Source organism: Palaemon carinicauda, chromosome 19 (genome assembly GCF_036898095.1).
Source record: "Palaemon carinicauda isolate YSFRI2023 chromosome 19, ASM3689809v2, whole genome shotgun sequence".
Lineage (NCBI taxonomy): Eukaryota > Metazoa > Arthropoda > Malacostraca > Decapoda > Palaemonidae > Palaemon > Palaemon carinicauda.
In genome coordinates, this window is record NC_090743.1 from 19,837,361 (window position 1) to 19,856,602 (window position 19,242).

The 19,242-nt window shown below is 42.1% G+C and overlaps 1 long non-coding RNA gene across 1 annotated transcript; it reads right to left on the reverse strand.

The window, feature by feature from the left end:
* Positions 1–1,743: 1,743 nt before the first annotated feature.
* LOC137658161 (uncharacterized) lies at positions 1,744–18,034 on the reverse strand. Its single transcript, XR_011047266.1, has 2 exons — positions 17,253–18,034; positions 1,744–2,005 (listed from the first exon to the last, which is right to left on the reverse strand). It is a non-coding gene; the product is annotated as an uncharacterized lncRNA (long non-coding RNA).
* Between the last annotated feature and the right edge of the window lie 1,208 nt (positions 18,035–19,242).

Consider the following 19,242-nt stretch of genomic DNA (forward strand, 5'->3'; position numbering starts at 1 on the left):
CCTCTCACATCCTTACAAAGGGTCCTATCGCATGCTGGAGAGGACGAAGAAGGCATTTAAAATCATGGTCCACGGAGCAGAAGACTGGCTGACCATGGATAGATTAAAGCCTGCTCATATAGAAGGCGACATTGACGCACACAAGCAACAAGGGCGGCGCCCACAGAGTGCCTCCCCAGAACAAATAGAGGACGCAAGTAGCCCAACCATACGTGGTTCAAAGAAATCACAACCAGCAGTCTAACCCCCTGGTTCTCCCCACCAGGGCGGCATCCTGCAACCGCGTATCGAGGGTAACAGCCCTCCAGTCCTTGTGTCCCGACGAAGGGGCTGCCTGCCTGCAACTCCCGTCTCGCTACAGAGATTAAAATACATATTTATGTTGACCCATTCATGTTCTTTGCATACAATCATTAAAAAAATGTTTCCTTTTTAATAATTGTCTTGGGGGAGGGGAGTAGTTGTAAGGACAATGTCCTACAACGATTGTAGCACTTTTTACCTTTGTACTATTCTGTGTAAATACCCTGTAAATATTGTTCATACATTTAGGCGCATCACCACCTGCCCTTCATTTTTACGTAAGACTCAATGTTATATGTCGAGCGCGGGCTTTTATATTAACCATAAAGTCAATATAAGAAAACACAAATGCCCCGCAATTCTCACCTGTTCACGGTCAGACAGTCACCTACCCAGGTTACTATAATTCCGTCCGCAGAGGTCAATGTATTCGACCTGTCTCGGAAATAAAGCATTTCTTGACTATGGTCTGTCTCTCATACCTCACAGGCAGAACAATACACGCACACACCCAATCTACTAGTACCATTGACAACATGTATCTCACCAACCAATCAAGTACTGTACAGTTACACCCCATTCCCTTAACATCTCAGTCCTCATCCAATTCATACCAGGTGCCTTTCCTGCGCTCATTTCATCTAGCGCTCTCTTAACTTCCTCTTGTAACTCTCAATCTCATCTCACATCACTGTTACTGCAACACCTGCAACTGCAATTATACCTGCCTCCCTATTATCTTCAACATTAGCAACCTTTCAAAATATTCAGCCCACCTTTTCCTTGCCTCCTATCTCAACCTTCCATTTTCATCTTTCACTATCTCTTCATTTCTCAATCCACCCCTCGTTATTCTCTTCACTTCTTTCCAAAACACCTTTTTCTCTTCATTCAAACTACCAAATTGCTGAGCCCACCTACAGTCAGCCACCCTTTGAAGGTTTCAAAATCTGACTTGCTGAAAGGTCTGACATGCCCTACTGTTCCAGAAATCCATACTCATACCAGTAGACTTAATTAACCAGAACCAAAAATGATAGATTGTGCTTCTAATCCTTGGATAAGGCAAACTAAGAGCCCATACAAATCTCAAGAGTTATAAAGTTTGAAGACTATGTTCCTGGTTTTAAAAGGCATCACTACTCTCTAAGACGTGTTGAGAAATCAGGAAGTTTTAATATAATGTGCTATGTACAACTTCCAAACAAAAATTGTAATAGACATGATGAATTATTGCCAAAGTGGCAGCGATGAAAAGAAAAGTCTGCAACTTTACAAGATATGCACCTGCTAACATTTGAAGATATAGTTTCTACATTGCTCTGTATCCTGCAGCTCATTAGTTATACAATTGCTCTGTAAGTTCTGAGCTCTTTTTAACTTCATTTCAGTAACATTTAGCCTGCAGATTTTGTGAACTTTATCCAAGTGTTTGGCTTACCTGTATGCATTCATAAAGGTTGCCGAATTTGGTGTTTAGCTGCCCGAATTCTTCATATATTTGGGCCAGGAAATTGCAGGTCTTTTGAGAAAGTTATTGAAGTGGGTTTCTTTTAGAGGTTGCAGTTTCTCCACCAATATTGCAAGCATCATCTTGATCTGTCTTAGCATATTTACTAGCAGATTCAGGTGGTTCTGCTACACAAATGTCCATTGTTCTCGTGTGAAGAGAGTCCGGAAATTATATTACACATCTTTTATCCTGAAAGACAGACTTAAGATGACAAATTCGTAGATAATTTGTATTCTTCCTTAACTAATACAAACCTCGAGTTATTTATTATGGATATTTTTTCGGCAAAGCTAGAAGGTAGCCAATTAGACTTTTGGGTGCGAGGTGGCAATGGGTGGCTAGAGGTACCAGCCACCTATATATATACTCACGGAGTGGTGAACTAATTACTTTTTCGTTGTCGGCAATACTTATTAGGGGAAAGGTGATGACGGGACTATTTGTATAAATAACGCCAGATTTGTTTTAGGGAAAAATGGAAATTACAGTATCTACTAATGTCATTTGTTTACCAAACTAACAAACCTTACATTATTTATCATGGATGACTCGCCCTTAGGTGGGTGGATAAGTCCAACTACTGGCATAGTCACTGACCTGGTTTGCCTAGTACAGTATTAGACTGTAAGAGGGAACCCTTGCCACCTCGCTTACCAATACAAAAAAGAATAATAGCGGGCTGAGCAAACTAGATGCGAGATATAGCTTATGAACGTCTAGGTAAGAACATTTAGAAAATATTGCACATAAAGAAGTTTCCCAAAGTTTACCTTGCGGAAAACATTGGGGACATGCTCTAGTATATTAACATTAATTATAGTAGGCTACACAAGGGAAGTGGTTATTACTTTCAATAGTTGAAGCCAGTTTGCAGAGGTACTCATGGCACGGTAACCCAAGAGAGGGGAAGATGAAGAAAGGAAAAAAGGCCAGACATACTTTCATTCATCCCATACTTTACTTAAACCGAGTAACCAACCCCTTCAACCAACTGCTACCCGTCCAATAAGGAGCCCGAGGTACTTTAAATCACTTGTTGAGTGGCTACCACAGGACCGATATAAAAGTCTCCTGGGGGTTACATCTTGTAGATAGTGTGCTGTGAACGTAGTTTGATGATTCCAAACAGCTGCCTGTAAAAGTTGCAACATGGAGAAGTTGCTTTTGAATGCCCTGAATGTACCGATACCCGACATCATGAGCTCTAGGTCTGCAAGCCAGAGGATGGTCAGGATTGATAGCCCAGTCAATGACCTTGCATATCCATGCTGAAACTGTTTTTTGTTGTGATCCTCCTTTTATTTCTACCTGAACTAACTAATTACAATGTTAGTTGAGGTCAGGTTGCTTCTGTACATTTAAGGTACTGTAGTATCTCAAACTCTTTACGAGGCATAGTAACAACTGATCAGCATCATTGGTTACAGAATGTAGACTTCATCTTTACCGGACCGAATCTAGAGTCCAGTACCCCTAGATTTTGAATCTTTGCAATAAACCCAGTGATGAAGCCGAGAGTCACTCCCCCCTATCCCCCTGAATGGGCGACGTTATACGAGAGACCATAAAGTTCACCGACTCTCTTAGCCGACGCTAAAGAGTAAAAACGCTGTCTTCAGAGTGACATTATGGTCTGTTGCATGCCGTAATGGTTGTAGGGAGGTCCCTTCAAAGACCAAGACGCAAACCACGTTCCAAGGAGGAGGTCTTATGTCTGACTGGGGGCAAGAGATCATAACTATATATGAAAGAAAATTCCAACGAAGAGGAAAGGTTCACTCCATTCAATCTAAAGCCTAGGCTTAAGGCTGTGCGATAGCCTTTCACCGCCACGACTTTAAGGCACTTTTCCTCCCAAAGATAAATCAGAAACTCTGCTATTACAGGAATAGAGGCATTGAGGGGAGAGATATCCCTGCCATGACACCACCTACAAAAGACGTTCCATTTTGCCTGGTATATCGAGGCAGAGGACTGTCGTAAGTGACCAGAGATCCCTTTCGCAGCTTCTTGTGAAAATCTTCAGAGAAAGGAGATGCTGGAAAGACTCCAGGCATGAAGCCAAAGAAAGGAACCGTCCTGTTATAGATGTTCGCGCGTGGTTGTTTAGTAGATTGGGTAATGGGGGTAGCTCTATTGGGAGATCTACGAGAAGATGCAGAAGGTCCGGGAACCCTTCTGTGTGATACCAAAGAGGAACTATGAGGATCATCAGTAGATTGTTGGAAATTTGGATTCTGTTGAGCAATCTGCTCATCAGACAGAAGGGGGGAAAGGAGTACACGTCGAAGTTATTTCACCGTTATTAGAATGCATCTGGTCATAGAGCTCAAGGGTCTCGGACTGAGGAACAGTTCAACGGAAGCCTGTAGTTTAGGGATGTTGCAAACATATCCACTGTTGGGGAATCTTAGTCATGTTGAAGTTATTTAACCATGTTTCAGATAACTCTAGCATGTCCAAATATTTCCCGTTTATAAATTCTCCTATTTGAATAGGTTTTATTACCCACAAATTACATATTTACATAGCCACAGTTTATGATGTCCTTAGTATCCAAGATCAGTATTTTCTGTTAGTCTTTTCAATTCCAAGTCATAAGCTTTGCAATTTCTTGAATTTACTATGTGGTCACTTGGTTTGTTTAACTTTGTGCAGTTAATTCACTTTTGATATTTGCAAATTACACTCCTTGGTGGAATGTTTTCCCTGAACATTTCCCACAGACTAAATCATCATTCTTAGACTTGCAATCTTTTTCAAGATTTCCACAAGTCTGACAGTGTAGCAGTTGATCACGTGGTACCTACCTCATATGGTATAAGCACCCCATCGTAACATAACTTATCAGCATCATCATGAATAGCCCTCCGAACTTCAGGATCACATCTCAACACATTGGGTAGTTCTACCTGCAGCACTTTTCTTCAGTACCACATTTATCTTCTCTTCTATATTTTGGATTTGGTCCAGGTAATGATATTTTTTTAATCAAGACGTTTACTACTTCATCTTCATCATGGTATACATTGCATATCTATTTTGTTTTAATTTTCCAATTTTTCTTGTCTCGGTACTGACCATTTACCGAATTTTGTTTGCTGCTTCCTCTCTGATCATCTCGTTAAAAAAGTTTACAACAACATTTCCATTTGAGGTTGACCACATATTTATTATTGGAATGTCTTAAAGTGCATGTTCGACCTTGTTTTTTCTGTCAGTAATATTAGTTGCATTTGTTGATTTAATTACCAGTAGATTCTTATTCTTAACTTTGTCAGCATATATTGTTTTCTCAGGTTTTGGTCCATCAGTGTTTGAAGTATTTCCTTAATTGATTCAATCTTCATTGCTAGATTTTAGACTTTCTCAGTGAGGCAACTGGTCTGGGTGGAATTTGCTGCATGTGCACCAAGCTCGACAACTTTTCCAATTCATCAACTCTCCCATCTTGTACATTCAAAGCATACTCTCTCACTCTCATTCCTCCTCCAATTTTGATTTATATAACTTAACTGTTCTGGCTTCATCAATGCAGTGTGGGCATATACATTTCAAGTTTAATACTTTAGTCAGTGATGCTTCTCACTATAAACACTTCTTATGATAGTACCTATTGCAATCACATCCTATCCACTTCTTTGCGTCTGTCCGTGGTCTGACATTTGGGACAGTACAGGGAGTCAGAGGCAGACATGATGCACTATTTCTTCTCACTTTAGTCACTCCACGAGATTAACTAATATCTTTTTTAATGATTTCATAAACAAAAACAGAGCTCCACGCTAACATATCTTCACTCGGTCCAAGCAAGTTTGTTAGTTTTCGGCCAAAGTTGCTGCTGACAATTTAGACACTCCCACCTGTCATCTTTCATCGTGGCACGGGCAAAGAAAAGAAAAGAAGAATGCTACAAGGACCATGAAATCCTCTTTCCTCCTATCTCGATACTTAAAACCATCCACCTATTCTTCTCCCAAGGAACATCCTCGGTTGCAGAGGAGAAGTCATTGAAACCGACCACAGGGCCTATGCAGCTGTGTCTGTCACCTTTATGAAGCAGAACTGAGGAATTGAGAGTGTTCAGAAGGATTATTTATCCTCACACCTAAAGATCTTAGTTTATTTATTGAAGGAAAACAGATTTCAAACTCCCAAATCAGATTGAAAAATTCTTCAAAGCCATCAGTTAAAACTACACATCGTCTAAGTCGAGATTTCTCCAAATTAACGTCTTGAAGATATACATGGCACAGAGACCTGTTCCTGCCAGTAAGGGTTGGAATTCGGGGAACCTTTTCCACAGAGGATTGCATTAGTGGCTCAGATTGTTCCTCATTGTGAAATACCAACTGCACCACCTCCCTTCCTTGCCAGCCACTTTTTTTTTTTTTTGCCCTGGCTTATCACCTCCCCATCATTACTGTTCAAAACATTCCCAACCCATCCAGCCCGCCGTCTATAAACAAGCAGATTGGCATATCAAAAGCTCAAGAAACGTTGCAGACATATTATTAACTGCTAAGCTACAACCCTAGTTGGAAAAGCAGGATGCTATAAAAGCCCAGGGGCCCCAACAGGGAAAATAGCCTAGTGAGGAAAGGAAACAAGGGAAAATAAAATATTTTAAGAAGAGCAACAACATTAAAATAAATATTGCAGAATATTAGTCAAAAAGACTGGTTTATCACTCGCCTCCAAGTCAAGTGCCCATACATTCATTAACGATGGCTCACCTCTTCCGTTAGACAGATGATATCATATGTTGCCCCCTGCTTATTACCACAGGGAGGTGTTAGTAGCATTTTTAAGCAGGAATATATATATATTTAAATATGTAAGTATACTCTTCTTACACCTTAGTTCAGGCTTGTCATTGCAGTCCTTTATGAAAAATGCTGTTACCAAAACATCATATAATTATGGCTTTCTCCTGAAATATATTTGTTGCACTGGGAAATAGCATACTCGTTCCTGTTTAGTGCAGGTTTCCCCATCGCTCCTGGCATATTGATAATGTAGGTTTACTCTGGAGCTTCATTAGAACGTAAGGAAATTTCCTCTTGTTAAGGAATATACAATATATAGATAAATGGGATGTATAAAAATGTTCATTAAATGAGCAGGAATAGATTCCACAGCATTGTTTGTATACTTTATATATGAGGGGATTTATCTCGAGTTTACTGATGCATAATTGTCAACAAGATAGACTGCAAAACGAGTGTAAATCTATCATCCTGAAGTACATGTCATAATCTCATCTACAAAGCAATCTTTACCTTCCTTAGGGCCAACGAAATGCAATCCAAACAATAATTGGTGCTATTATAGTATGCTATCTACCATCGGATTTCTACTATAGTATGATATCTACCACAAAGTATGTTATCTGCCGTCAATGTTAATCCTCCTGTTTGATGAGGATTATCAAACAGATTACTTACCACCAGTATGTTATCCTCATTGGACTTTAATGATAGTTTAATAATATTTATTGGAAGGACAACATGGATGCATAATTATAAGCAGTTTGTAGGTTACGTTAGGTTGGGTTAGGTTAGGACATGGGTGCATGATTATAAGCAGTTTGTAGGTTAGGTTAGGTTAGGTTAGGTGGGGTTGAGTTAGGTTAGGTTATCAAGTCGGTAGTGATCCTCCTTATTAGAGGCGGATTAGCAAGTATACCGTATTCTTAGGGACTGATGGTAGGTATCATACTATAGTCAGAGAGGGGTGGTAGATAGCAAAATCGGGGGTAGATAGCATACTATAATAGCACCCAATAATTTTAGCCATTGCCCAATGCCACTGTTGTTATCCTTGTACTCATTACATAGTCCAAAATCCTGAAGGATTAAGACGACAGACTGACCATCAAGGTGTAATCAACCGGTTACAGAAGGAGTGAACACTTTGCGAGTCATTAAGATACACTAAACGAAGCTTATTGAAATAGCAGTCAAAATGAGCCCACCCACCCTGCCAAGTGCCAACACCAACCCCATCCCCTCCACCTACTCTCTTTTTTTTTTTTTTTTTTTTTGACAGCTGTTTTTCTTGGCCTATACAGCAGGGGAACTGTCGGGAATTTCGACCTGATCAATCGAAATTCCCGCCATTTGACTCCGCCTACGATTACGTCAAATTGGAGGGAGAGGAGAGATCTCGCGGGCGAATGAATGTCGTTCAAGACGAGAATGTTTAGAACCAAAAAGAGAAACCGCCTGGTAGGGGAGGTGCTGAGACCAAAGAAATCAACCACTTGTAATTTAACATTAAGAAAAATAACGTCATTCTACTGTAACATGATAAAAATATCCAATCTAGAAATTTAGGTTCAGGAAAAATTGCGGGAAAAGGTGACATCGGAGGTTGCAGAGGCTCGCTCTGTCTCTTTGATCCGACGTCCCCAACCACAGTAAGTTCTTACAATTGTTCTCTCTCCCCACCCTAGTGTACCCAGGTCGGTTTCCATGTAGGTCTTGATAGAGTTATTGTAAAGTTTGTATCTGTTAATATTTTATCGATCCTTGTGCCAGGGGATCAGTGTTATTGTGTAAAGTACGTCTAAAGGTCTCGGTAAGGCGTTTATAGAGATAACTTTATAAATTTTCAATTAATTTTGCTAAAATCTTGAGTCCGATGCGGACATAGTTTTTTCTCGGTCACGCACATGTTCTTGTATGTCAAGTAAAGGTTAATTTTTCATGTTTCTCGTATTAGATTATTATTTTTATAATAAAATGTTAAAATATAGCCGTATTCTATTTACTTCCCCCATGGTTTTGAGAGGTTAGTCCTTCAGACCTTGTGATCAGCCCAGCACATCGGGCTATTTAGTATAAACCGGTGAAATTTCGCCACATCTGGTCCTTCGAACCGGATCACAAGCGCTTCTCAGAGCCGGACGGGACTTAATTAAAATATGAGCTTTTGAGGGTGGGAGAGAAGTAACAATTAAAGGTTCGTCTACGTCCCGATGTGCGATCGCCCACGTGGGTCAGTTTATTTGAGTCCCTTCCTAACGTAAAGTTACCTTTCCTTCCTTGCCAAACCCCCCCAAACGTAAAGTAAAATTAATTAAGATGGCTGTGTCCACGATCGTTCATATCGAGGCGTCGATGGTTCTAGTGGAAGACTTAATAAGCGAAACGCAAAGGGCGCTGATAGAGACCTACTCTGAGTCCGTTTACCAGAATTTGGTAACTGAGTTGCAGGCAGAGGTCCGACAGCTTAAAGAGCTATACAAAAGCCAGCGCGTTAAATTAGAATCTAGTATCCAAGCCCGAATTAGGCATATGTTAGGTGAAGCGACACGTGCTTCCACCCTATTGTATAATAGAATAGATAAGTGAAAGGCCCTTCAACGGGGAATGTTGCCCTCCCCAGGTTGAAGCCGCTGCCTCTCCCCACGTTTGAAGGGGAAGTGCAAGAGTACGCATCGTACCGTGAACTATTCACAATCCACGTGGATAGGAGAGCTGATTTAGACGAAGTGTCTAAATTCACATATTTATTGGGGACGTTGGGCAAAGAGCCGCGAACTATAGTGTAGCATTAGACCTATTAGATAAGCAATATGGCAACGTGCACCAGACACTCGTGATTCTGCACCGTAAATTAGCCAACATCTTTGTGCCGTCACTAAACCCAGTAGAACTCAAAAAGTTCCGGTTTGAGTTGACCATCATTATTGAACAAATCAAAAGACTGAGTACCAATGACATAGGCCAGGGCATGGTCATGAGCCTCATTAATCAAAAACTGTCAGAGGGAAAGCTCTACCGCAAAGTGGTAGAGCATTTGGGAAAATGCGACTACACGTTGGACAAGTTTTTTGAGGCAATAGATTTTATTGTGAGAATGCTAGAAGACTATGCGTTGCAGAGAGGCGACAGTCTTGAGAGTGACAAAAGACCAGACAGTAGTGTAAGACCGAAAACCCATCCCATCCACCATAATTCCTGCCCATTTTGTAGCGAACGGCATCCGCCTAACGGATGTCGCCAAGTGACTGACGTAGCTGCTAGACGTCGCATTTTGCTAAAAACGGGTCTTTGTTTTAATTGCTCGAAATCAGGCCATCGTAGCGATAAATGTCCCGTTTCAAATTCCTGTAGAAACTGTAATGCTAAGCACCACACTGCAATTTGCGATGCGGGTAGACCGCAATCAATCCCTAGTCATAGTAGTAATAGTCAATCAACAACGTCCCGCCCCGTAGTAAATGCGACGCCTGCGCAGAACCAAACTGCCCCCCGTCCATCCAAAGTTAAAGTAGAATCTAAACCATGCACAAGCGCAAAGATCGCACAGAGGTCTGATGTGGACCTCCCATGCACTATCTTGCCAACAGCCATGGCAGGTATTCAACAAAAGCAAGGTAGTAAGCGAGTCCGCTTATTTCTCGACTCAGGAAGCCAGAGGAGCTTCATCTCAGCAAAAATTGCCCGTCAATTAGGCCTACCGGTGGTAGGAAGAGTATCCTTGAATATAGCTCCGTTTGGTTCCGAGGAAATAAGCGGACAATACGATGTAGTAAGTTGCAGGGTTGAAATGGGGAAAAGAATCGTGCGTATGAAGTTGGTGGCACACGAACACGTGGACGTCCAGATACATAACGTGGGTTATGTAAAGGTCAGACAGCATCTGTTGACCAAGGGAGTCACGTTAGCCGATCCAGCAAACCAATCAGATACCATGAAGAACGTTCACATTTAAGTTGGGGCTGATTATTTTAGCTATTTTATAATAGGTGTTGAAAAAGTAGATGGGATAAATCTTTTCTTGACGCATAATGGTATGTCCTCGTACGGGAAGGTGCCACAGTGGCTGTTCCAAGGGGAAAAGGTCGAACAAGTAAGAACGTTGAGAGAGTGCAGAATCACGGACGAGCCATATCTGTGTGATGTAGACGAGTGGTGGCGATTAGACCGTGTTGGCATCGCCCCATCTGAGCAATACACTGTTCGCGAGGCCGAGGCCGTGCGAAAAGTATCGCAAAGCGTTGTAAGGAAACCTGAGGGATATCAGGTTAGCCTACCATTCGGGTCGGATGCTAGGCCAGAAACAAATTATCGTAACGCTGTGGCGCAGTTAGAGTCGTTGCAGACCAAATTCAGAAAGGATAGGAAATATTTTGAACAATATCAGGGAGTGATAGATAAATATATCGAAGCAGGTTTTATATCAGGTGAAAAATCCCATAGTGGAAGGTTATTACATGCCACACTTTGGTGTGGAGAAAGACAGCCGTACCACCCCCCTTAGAATCGTGTTCAATGCCTCGGCAAAGTCAAAGGGTTGCAAGTCATTGAATGAATGTCTCTTACCTGGGCCCAATTTGGTAGAGGTAGCATATAGTTTAATTATAAGGTTTAGGTTGAACCGATAAGCCCTGTTAGCCGACATAAGTAAAGCATTCCATCGTGTTTTGTTAGATCCTCGTGATGCCAAATACACACGATTTCTGTGGCGCGAGGCAGCTGGTCGAGCGCTTACCTTCGCCTTTAAGAGTCGTGGTGTTCGGCATCACAGCTAGTCCATTCTTGCTACAACAGATATTAAATTGTCATTTTAAAGAGGAAGGGCGCCCAGATTTAGTAAAATCCTTTTATGTCGATAACTATCTAGCCACGTTTGAGGATTTAGAACATGATGCGAGAGCATGAGTCTGTTCATAACATCTTAAAAGGGGCGGGTATGCCCTTAGAAGGGTGGGCAAGCAATCACTTGGCCTTTGATAGCGAGAAACAGTGGAGTGAGCCTGTGAGTGTGAACGTGCTCGGGCTGCGATGGGCCCGGGACGTGGACAGATTGTGTGTGAAAGAAAGTAAAAGGATCTATGAGTTGGGGGAGGGATGGGTGCCTACGAAGCGTAGGGTACTTTCCCTATTAGTCTCCATATATGATCCGATAGGTTTGATAAGCCCATTATTTGTAAGGGGAAAAGTTTTCCTTCAACAACTATGGGAGGATAATGTAGGTTGGGATGATGTGTTAGGAGAAGAAAGGGCTAAACAGGCAAGTGAATTGTTGAATGATTTGAAAGCGGTGAGCGACATCACCTTTCAAAGATCGATAGGAAGAAGGGGCTTAGAACTTCATGTGTTCACCGATGCCAGCAGTAAGGCATATGGAGCAGTGGCATATACCAGGGACGATTGCAATCGGGTAAGTTTGGTTACCAGTAAAATGAGGATCACTCCGAAAGGGATGAGCAAACTGACGATCCCTAAGTTAGAGCTACTGGCCTTGTTGCTAGGCAGCAGACTAGCAAGAACACTCAAGGAACTGATCGAGCCACGGGAAATAGTAATGTGGACCAACAGTAAGGTAACGTTGGCATGGGTAGCATCTCCCGATGCCCGATCTAATAAAAATGTGTTTGTTTCTAACAGAGTGGCGGAGATTATTTTTATTCAGCAGGTTTGTAGTTTCAGTCTGAACCATGTCCCTAGTCATCAGAACCCTGCCGATATCCTATCCCGAGGTGCAACGGCTCGACAATTGCAAGCTAACTCCCTGTGGAGGAACGGTCCAGAATTCCTGTTCCTTACAAGGAGGAAGATCCACTACATCAAACTCACGTAGTAGCGGCGGTACAGGAGTTAAGGGAGGAGATGTGTCCTACCCCCCCAGGCGAGATTTGGGACATCCTGAAAAGGGAAGTAGGGTTCCAATTCTTGTTGAGAGTAGCCAGACTAATTTTAAAGTTTGCTAAGATAGAACGGCATCCGTTCAGTATTGTCCAATTAGAGCAAAAACATCATTTGCCTACTGTTTATGCCTACTTAGAGGGCGGAGTCAGACCCCCTCGTGAAGTTGCCAATTTTGTCAGACAATTGAATCTAGTTTTAGTAGATAATCTCATCTGCACCAGGGGACGAGTGTCCCATGTAGGAGAAACTGATCAGTTAATTCTCTTGCCAGCCAAAGGGCATTCAGTTAGGATGTAGTTAAAATATTTACATCAGTTACATTTGCATTGTGGGGTGAATACTCTAATAGGTATCTTTCGACAGAAATGTTGGGTGGCGGGTCTACGTTCCATTGCGAAGCGAACCGTGCGGCAATGCCCCGAATGCAAGCTAGCCTTCCAGCCTCTAACGAGACAGCAACCACCACCCCCCCCTGCCAAAGGAAAGGATCACCCTCACAAAACCCTTCACAGCGCTCGGAGTGGACCACACAGCAGCAATTCAAACCGAAACGCGGCCAGGATATATACTTATCATAACCTGCATGGCTAGCAGAGCTGTGTACCTAGACTTTTGTCCCTCTTTGGAAGCAGAAAATTCGTGTTGGCACTAAGACTGTTTAGTGCCACCCATGGTGCCCCACAGCTCATCATGTCCGATAACCATCGGACCTTCAAGGCTGCCAGCCACCTCCTGCAGGGACTTTACGAAGAAGATGAAGTCCAGCAGTTCCTGAGGAAAACTGGCATAAAGTGGCGGTTTCAGACGCCCCGTGCACCTTGGAAAGGTGGGTTCTTCGAGCGTTTGATAGGAGTGACGAAACGGACCCTCCAGATAGCCCTCGGAAAGAAGTACCTGCCGGACGCCCACGTGCTAACCCTCGTGAAAGAAGCAGAAGCAGTGGTGAATAATCGGCCGCTTATGTACAGCGGTGACGAGCGCGAGGATGAAGTCCTCACCCCCTCCCATTTGATAAGAGGACACCAAGTCCACTTCATGGCACCAATCTTACCGGACGACCATCTCAACGCAACCTTCACCTCTCGGAAGCTACGTGATCGTTACATAAGATTGACAGATTCACTTAAGGCGTTCAGAGAAAGATGGAGAAGGGAATACTTTAGTGCCTTGAGAGCCCGGCACGACTGTCGGCCCGGGGAACCCTCCAAGCTACACCCCGGAGACATCGTGCTAGTTAAGCAGGAGAATAAGAAAAGAGCGACATGGCCTCTGGGACGTGTCGTGGAGACGTATCCTGACGATGACGGAGTCATACGTTCGGCTAAAGTGTTATTTGAGGGTGTCGAGTCGCTGCGAGCTATCAGCCACCTGGTTCCCCTAGAAATAGCCCCCTCTGAGGATGACGATGGAGGAGAAGACGACGACAGCGATGACGGAGAAGAGGGCACGTACAGTTCGACAGTCGGAATGCCAGGGATAGCGGAGACGTCTGGGGACGACCAGGGTATGGCACCAGCTACGACAACTCAACAACCAGCCACAGGAACGGACGACGACGACGAGAAAGGCGAGAACTATGCAGTTAGTGAAAGTAAAAATGAAACAGAATCAGAGCAGACGAACGCACAAGGACGTTCTGCACGCCCATTGAGAAGGGCTGCCGCGAAACAACGAGAACCGATGGACTGTCTGCTGAAAGGTGACGATATATAAAACGTAGCTGTAAACAATGAGTGAAAAAGGGGCGTGTCCTATCTGGAGGGTAGGGAGGGTGGAGTTTGTGAGGTGTGCATGAATCTGCGGAAGTTGGAAGTGCGTAGGGGGTGGAGAATGGGGACGGGATGGTCTCTCGTGCGTACAGACCGAGCGTTGCACAGAACCAGCCCCCTCCCTCTTGTACTCCATTAAGTAACAGCCTGCATGTAGCAGCGCTATAGAAGTCTCTAATATTGTGAGTTGAGACAGACTGAACTTGAATTGTTATGTATGCATTTCTGCCATTTTCTGATTGTCTTAGGCCCATTGCCTAATTGCCTTTGAACTTGAATTGTTATGTATGCATTTCTGCCATTTTCTGATTGTCTTAGGCCCATTGCCTAATTCCCTTTGCATTTGAATTGTGTGCATTTCCATTTTCTGATTATTTTAGGGCCATTGCCTTTGCATTTGAATTGTAATGTATGCATTTCCATTGCCATTTTCTGTTTGTTTTAGGCCCATTGCCTACTTGCTTTGCCATTTGAATTTTGTAAAATGTGTGTGTACATTATCACTGATTTCTGCTGTTCCTTATGTGTATTATACACGAGTGCATTAGAATTGCTAGGCCCATTGCCTAATTTGAACTGTTGTATGACTATATGTTTATTATTGATTATGTTTATTGCCCCGGGGTAACATTGCTGTGTTGTATATTGTGCGTACTCTGTTCGAGTCGTTGCGGAGCGCTACGCAGCGAGCCTAACAAGAGTCTCGGAGTAAGTCACTCCCCCCACCCCGAGTCCAGCTCTATCCAATTGACCGACGTTTCATCGCTCCTTATTTTGGGGCGTGGAGGATGTCGGGAATTTCGACCTGATCAATTGAAATTCCCGCCATTTGACTCCGCCTACGATTACGTCAAATTGGAGGGAGAGGAGAGATCTCGTGGGCGAATGAATGTCGTTCAAGACGAGAATGTTTAGAACCAAAAAGAGAAACCGCCTAGTAGGGGAGGTGCTGAGACCAAAGAAATCAACCACTTGTAATTTAACATTAAGAAAAATAACGTCATTCTACTGTAACATGATAAAAATATCCAATCTAGAAATTTAGGTTCAGGAAAAATTGCGGGAAAAGGTGACATCGGAGGTTGCAGAGGCTCGCTCTGTCTCTTTGATCAGACGTCCCCAACCACAGTAAGTTCTTACAATTGTTCTCTCTCCCCACCCTAGTGTACCCAGGTCGGTTTCCATGTAGGTCTTGATAGAGTTATTGTAAAGTTTGTATCTGTTAATATTTTATCGATCCTTGTGCCAGGGGATCAGTGTTATTGTGTAAAGTACGTCTAAAGGTCTCGGTAAGGCGTTTATAGAGATAACTTTATAAATTTTCAATTAATTTTGCTAAAATCTTGAGTCCGATGCGGACACAGTTTTTTCTCGGTCACGCACATGTTCTTGTATGTCAAGTAAAGGTTAATTTTTCATGTTTCTCGTATTAGATTATTATTTTTATAATAAAATTTGTTAAAATATAGCCATATTCTATTTACTTCCCCCATGGTTTTGAGAGGTTAGTCCTTCAGACCTTGTGATCAGCCCAGCACATCGGGCTATTTAGTATAAACCGGTGAAATTTCGCCACAGGAACTCTACTCTCTAACAAGTCTGTGTCTGTCTGTTAAGATTGCCTTACCTTATGTAAGACACGGGCTCTTGATCTCTACAAGCCCCCACCGTCATTTAATCTTCGTTTAGTTAAAGTAGTCGACATTATTCACCAATTGATATGATTCCAATAACTCACTAAATGCTAAAGCACCAGGATTTTATGCGTCATCCATCCAAAGATTGAAGTCCCCACAGATGATAACATTAATTTTTCTACATGATTATCATCTCAATGTGTTCACTGAATTCTTCAAAGAAGATACTGGCATTTATTCTCGGAGGTTTGTCAACTGTCACGGTACAATGGATATTTTTCTGTGTAAAGTTTATTTCTGTGTATTCAAAGCTATATTATTTTTAACATTTTGAGATTTGAGTAACTTTTCTGAATTTAGAGTCCGACACCACAACCAGACCTCTCTTGGTACGTGAAAGGTGTGTGGGGCGGTGTAATTTCAATGATCTTGGCCTTGTCACAGTTATTTAACCATGTTCCAGATAATGTTAGTAAGCCCAAGTATTTCCTGTTTATCACATTTGTAATTTGAATAGTTTTATTACCTACAGATTGTATATTTACACAGCCACAGTTTCCGACGCCCTTAGTATCCATGATCAGTATTTTCTGAGTCTTTTCAATTCCAAGCCATAAGCCTTGCAATCTCTTGAATTTACTATGTGGTTATTTGGTTTGTTTAACTTTATGCAGTTAATACACCGACATTTGCGAATTACACTCCTTGGTGAAATGTTTTCCTGAACATATCCCGCAGACTTTATCATCATTCTTAGACTTGCAATCTTTTCCAAGATGTCCTTAAGTAACCCCTCGTAACATAACTGCCACCATTATCATGGGGATAGCCCTCCGAACTTCAAGATCGCATTTCAGCAACAGTGGGTAGTCCCACCTGCAGCATTTTTCTTCGTACTACACTTTTCTTCTCTTCTATATTCTGGATTTGGTCTAGGTAACTATTTCTTTGAATCAAAGCATTTACTACTTTGTCTTCATCATTGTAAATATTACACATTTTTGTTTTAATTTTCCAATTTTCCTCTTCTCACTGTCGACAACCATTGTCTGAATTTTGTTTGCCGATTCCTCTCTGATCCTCTCATTTGCAAAGTTTACAACAACATTTCCATTTGAAGTTGACCTCATATCAAGTACTGGAATGTCTTCAAGTGCATGTTCGACCTCATTTTTTTCTGTCAATAATTTGATTTGTTGCATTTGTTGATTTAATTACCAGTAGATTCTATATTTTACTTTGTCGGCGTATTATTATATTTTTTTTTTTACCATCAGTGTTTGAAGTATTTTCTTAATTGATTCAATATTCATTCATAGATTATCAACCTTTTCAGTGAGGTCAGTGTGATTGAGGGTATACTCACAGTATATTGCTGGTCGACCTGTCCCGGGAGCGCTCCCACTGTGACACCTTGATCCACGCTAATGAGTGACCACCTGCTCTCCAACCCCCGGCCTCACCTCTCCACCACCACCACACACGACCGACACTTCAAACCACCGAACAAATAACCCACAAACATTCCTCTCTCTTTTCTTTTCTTCCAATAAAACATACAATGCCATATTAAAAAGGTCACTCAAAACTAGCAATATCTAAAACCAAAACCTTTATAGCTACAATTCCATAAAATTTCAAGACTGAAAATCAGCCACGTTTAAAACCTAGACTTTCTTGTTCACACAAGACATCTAAAATAAAGATCCATCAATCATAAAATATGTGAGTGAACACACCAACAAGACAACACTCAACCAAGCAACAACATTTAGATATCAATATTCCCAAAGCGACCAGTACGAAATACAGTAAGCAACTGATCACCTGATACCCCCCTTTTTGTCAGGCAATTAGCAAGCTGGGATGATCCTGGTAACCATTTGACTTTTTTTACGTCATTTTTTTAACATCTCCTTTATTGCCCCAAGATCAATTCTCAATCTTCTATCACTTACCAGTTTAGTAGAATAAATAGCCTCCACCAAAATCTTATTATCCACATAACCGACAACAGGAACTACGGCACTGGTGTCAATTTTCATCAACATTGATCTAAGGTAAAGTGCCTCCTCCAATCCCTCCAACAAACCTAAAGTCTCAGCCGCCAAGGTCGATCTAACTACCCTCTATCTTATTTGCATGCCAGGTAAGAGGGCTTGATTCTATTCCCATCAGTAATAAAAATAACAATACCCAAAGAACTACTAACCCCATCAGGTAAATTAGCCAATGATGCATCAGTAAAAACATACAGACCAAGGATTATCTATGCATGGGAACAGAAAACTCACTCTTGTAGTCTTCTCAAAACCTTTCTAGCCTTAACTAAATCCTCCACGGTTGCATGATTTACTCTAGTTGAAAGCTCCACCATATCGAAAGCCATATCAGGTCTTGAACCCAACACAATCCAATTGATTGCACCTACAATAGACCGATAACTTGTCTTCTCAAGTGCTGAAAGTTCCGCACCCCTTTGCGAAAGCCTTTCTTGACCTAATTGTTCCATCTCCACACTATCTACATAACTACTTTGATCAAGCAAAATACCCTGTTTACTTTGCACTATTCTAAAACCCACATAAGAAAAATTACCTCCCTCAACCCTACCGGCAAGAAACCTCTCTCTCAATGGTTCCATAACTTCCTCCCTAAAAACACTCGTACCCGCATGCAAAAAGTCATCTATGTGAGTAACCAAAATGCCCTCAAGTTTTCCCTTTCCAGACAATTTGTAAAATAAACTTGGCTCAATAACACACTGTTGACATCCTAATCTTTGCATCTCCTCCCTAACACTCAAATAAAATTGTCTGGAAGCATCTCCCAAACCATAGAGGCACTTTTTTAAGTTTCCACACCACACCCTCCACTCTCACCTCACAAGGAGGATGAATGTATACATCCCTCTCAAGGTCCCTTCCCTGAAGGAAAGCGGATTTAATATCCGTAGTTCTTATTTCCCACCCCAAACTAGCTACCACTGTCAAAAATAATCTGATGGCACTCTTACCCACTATTGGGGAATCGCTCTGAAAAGTACTTTCTTCCTCAAAACCCCTCGCCACCAAACGTGCTTTTATCCCAGAATCCTTCCTAGTCAGAACCCACCTGGTTGAAATACACTTTTGACCCCAAAAAGGTACCTCCTCATAAGTGCCAAAGTCACAGTCTTTTCAACTCTGCTTGCTTTGCTTCCTGACACTCCGACGTGTTCTGTTCGGCTCTAGTAAGAGTTGTAGCATTTATTTTCCAACAATCATTCTCTTGCCTTCGAAGTCTAATCTTAGGAACTGAACTATTCTCACTTTCATTTTCTGCTCCAACTGGTACCTCTGACTGCACCTCACTGC